We start from the raw sequence: 4,433 nt of genomic DNA, 5'->3' as shown, positions 1-4,433 counted from the left end.
TATATATATATATATATATATATATATATATATATATATATATATATATATATATTAATTTATCCTTTTAGTATTAAATTAATTTTAATTTAGATAGCGTAGGTTAATAAAATTATTATCGAATTAAATATATAGACGGAACCGTGAATTAAATGTATTAATGTTATTTTTAAAAAGTCCACTTAATTCAAATTTTTTTATAAAAATTAAATGTAAGGTATTTTAAAAAATTTAAATATATATATATTAATTTAATCTTAATTTAGGAATTAAATTAATTTTAATTTAGATGATTATATAAAATACCAATTACGATCTCATAGATTAATAAAACTTTATAATTGTTGAATTAAATATTTTTTGATTATGGAGATTAATGTTTAATTAAACAGCATATCAACTATCTAAGACGGGAATTAATTGGATAAATTATCGAAATATATAAATTTTATTTTAATTTTATTTTAGAATTAAATTAAAAAAAAAAAAAAAAAAAAAAAAAAAAAAAAAAAAAAAAAAAAAAAAAAAAAAAAAAAAAAAAAAAAAAAAGGAGAGTGTTTCACGGAGGGTCTGTGAGGCAACGACGCGTGAAAGAACGGTTAAACGCATTGATGAAACCCATGTGATTTGCTTCTCTTTTTCCCTTTTTTTTATCACATTAATCCTTTTTTTTTTCCTTTTCCAAATATTTAATATTATAATTAATTCATCTAATACATTTAAATTTAAATTTTTTATTAAAAAATTATTAAATCGACATTTTCAAAGTTCAATTCCTATATATATTATATATTTTTAAAATTTTTAAAATAAAAAAAATTCAAAAACTAAATTATTTTTATTTTTTAAATATTTTAATAATACTCTTAAATAAAAAAAAATATTAATCCAATTTAAAACTTTTTTAATAAAAAAAAAATTATTACTAATTTTACCTTATACGAAATTTTATTTAGAACCAAATATATTTGATTCTATAAGTTAAAATTATAATTGAAAAAATGATATAAAAAATGATCAAATAAACTAAAATGCAACTTTTTAAAGGGCTTTTAAAAAGCATAAAAAGAAAAAAAGGACACGAAATAGTATTTAAAATCCGTTAAATTATGACCAAATCTTGGATCACCAATCAAGCAACATCAGCATTTTACAGACATTTAATTTTTTTTAGTCCTATTTGTTAAGGATATTTAGTACTAAATTATAGGTAAATATCTAGATATTTGTCTTTTTAACCTCGATATCTTTTCATTTATTACTCTGTTAATTTATTTGATTATAAATAAGATAACTTTCACACGATTTAGATGTGGTGGATTATGCCAACATTCTCAATCTTATTCTAAGTATCGTTCTTATTTAGATGTAGTCGCGACTGTTCGTGTGTCACAATTTGGAGACGGGAGAGGTAATAAAATAAAAAATTTAAAAAAGGGTGAAAAAGTAAAAAAAATGTGGGTGAATTAAAAAAAAGTTAAAGTGGGGGAGGTGGGAAAGTAAAGGTGAAAAATGTGGGGTTTGGTTTTGGCGTATGCCAGCTACGTTTTACACTGCCCAACCAAACCAATCCCTAATGCCTTGGAGTAATATTAAAGTGAAGCTTTTATCTTTTTTGTTGGAGACTCTCAAGCCACATATTTATTTCTCCTTTTCTTTACTATTATATTATTTGCTTGCTTTCTTAAATTACAGACGGAATGGAGAGAGATTTTTACCCGTAAGATAAACGGGTCGAGATGAAGATTATATAAGATAAATGGGTCGAGATACAGATTATATTTCTGCCGATATCTTGCTAAAAATAAAATTTCATTTCCGAATTACAATAATATATATATATATCTCTAATAAGGATAGTTATGTTAATCATTTCTCCGTCATATCTATAGTAAGATAATCTATTGATTTACTAGTTTGTTAGCAAAGAAAATTTACTGATTTTCGTTACCATGGATCAAGGAGAATCTTCTTGATTTGTTACCATGGATCCAGACCATGTAATTCTCATTGTACACATATATAAATACACGAGATACACATGTAATTCTCATTAAAATAACTATTTTTATAAAAAATAATAAGAAAAAAAAAAAAATATATATATATATATATATTCAAATCTATAATATAAAGTTGTTGCCAACTATATTATTATAAATTTGAAACATGGTACAACTTAATGTACATGACGTCATGATATGGTCCATCTTTTTTCTCACATTTATTTTTATATTATAACAAAACTTGCTTCAATATATGAATTTATTGGTTTATTATATATATATATATATATATAAGAATAAAGTTTTTACCCTTTTACAAAAAAAAAATCCAAAAAATAATTTGGAGATGGACCTTTAATAATTTTGTAATAAATATTAATTTTCTTACTTCATATATTCATATACTAAGATATCCATACTAAGATATCCATAGGACGAGATAAGGATGATCTCTCTGCTTTCTATTTTATTCACGGTCTTAAGAAATTTTAAATTTATTTTCGTGAAATTTAGAGTGGAAACTTTACGTGAATAATATATATATATATATATATATATATATGTTGGATGATGGAAGTCCCACATTGACTAATTTAGGGAATGATCATGAGTTTATAAGTGAGGAATGCTAACTTCATTGGTATGAGGGTTTTTGGGGAAGCCTAAAGTAGAGTCATGGACAATATCATACTATTATGGAGAGTCGTATTTGTCTAACAATATTTATTTATTAATTAAAGATATATTTTAATGAATAATTTTTATTTTTCAATATAATTTATATCGAAAAAAATATAAAACACGAGAGGAATCCAATAATATTCTATCTCATTTTTTTAACGTCAATTTCAATATTACAATATAATCTTTCACATTTATAAACATGTAAAAAGTGATCGAGACGAGTCGGGGGTGAAGACGGAAATATAATCTCCATCTCTGACTCACGTTTATCTTATAGAGAGGAATTTGGAGGACGGCTACCTTTTTTTCAAGTAAAGGAAAAGCGAGTCGGGGGTGAAGACGGAAATATAATCTCCATCTCTGACTCACGTTTATCTTATAGAGAGGAATTTGGAGGACAGCTACCTTTTTTTCAAGTAAAGGAAAAGCGCACTTTTACAAACGACGGCAGCATCGTGAGTAGAAACTGTGGCACGTGCATAGGGTAAATTTATATTTAAATTCCTAATCCTAGGTTAGAATCGATTGTTTTGCATTTAAATGTTTTAAATTATTTTGTATTTATTTTTAATTTCTCTAAATTTCAGTATTTTTTATTTAAACACGTAAGACCATAGTAAAAAAAATGTTCTAAATGTTTTTGACATTTATATTATAGATGATATTTTCTTTTAAGAATTATATTTCCGCATTATAAATGAGCATGAGACATTAGTAACGATCGTGAGTATATAAAAATTTAGAGTCGTTACAGTCAAATAACTCAATACTCAATACATGTGAGTGAAAATTTAGGATCATGAGTATGTAAAGCTTCTTAACCTAGGTTAGAATAAGCTGATTTAGTTTTAAATTATTTTGTATTTATTATTTAAACACGTAAGACCATGACTGTGTTTCGTAGGAGGAGGATGTTTTAAATATTTTCGACATTTATATTATAGATGATGTTTTCTTTCAAGAGTTATATTTCCGCATTAAAAATGAGCATGAGACATTAGTAGCGACACTGAGTATATAAAAATTTAAGGTCATTAGGTTATTTCGAAGCGGATATGAAATATGCTAAAAAGTGAAAGGCAATGGTCGGGTATATGGGTCGTGAATCACAATTCCACATATTTATTTAACGGGCGAACCTAAGCCACCGACACTAAAAATAAAATAAAAAAAAGACACAAAAGAGACAAATAAAAGACATTATGTGATTTAGAGAGAGAGAGAGAGAGAAATCCTTCCCCCACAGTATTAGTTGGTTGAAAGAAGCTTCTTATAGCCTCGCCCTTACTTGCAACTTGCAATCCTAACAACTCCAAACCATCCCTTTCAAAATATTTTCTAAATTTTAATAAATTTCCAATCAATATTAATTATCATTTATTCCATATCTATATATATATATATATATATATATATATGATGTGGGTCAGAAACGCTCTTACTTGCAACTTGTAACGGAACGAGAAAAAAAAAAAGTCAGAAACGATGCTCGTCGAAAATGTGAGATTTATGGCAAGCGTCGTAAATCTCGTGAACACAACCGCCTCCCCCACACCTTCATAATCCCCTCACGCCTCTCCGCCACTGCAAGAGAGAAATAATGTTGAGATATAATATTTGGAAAATATATTATTTATAGAATATATTTTAATATTGTTTCTTTTATGATTTGATTTATAATATATTTTATTTTATTTTAAATATTTAATTTGTTTATATTTTCCTTACTCGTAGTAACTGGTT

This window comes from Cucurbita pepo, chromosome LG10 (assembly GCF_002806865.2).
Source record: "Cucurbita pepo subsp. pepo cultivar mu-cu-16 chromosome LG10, ASM280686v2, whole genome shotgun sequence".
NCBI classification, from domain to species: Eukaryota; Viridiplantae; Streptophyta; class Magnoliopsida; order Cucurbitales; family Cucurbitaceae; genus Cucurbita; species Cucurbita pepo.
The sequence above is the reverse complement of the archived record's forward strand: the minus strand, read 5'-3'. Positions refer to the sequence as shown.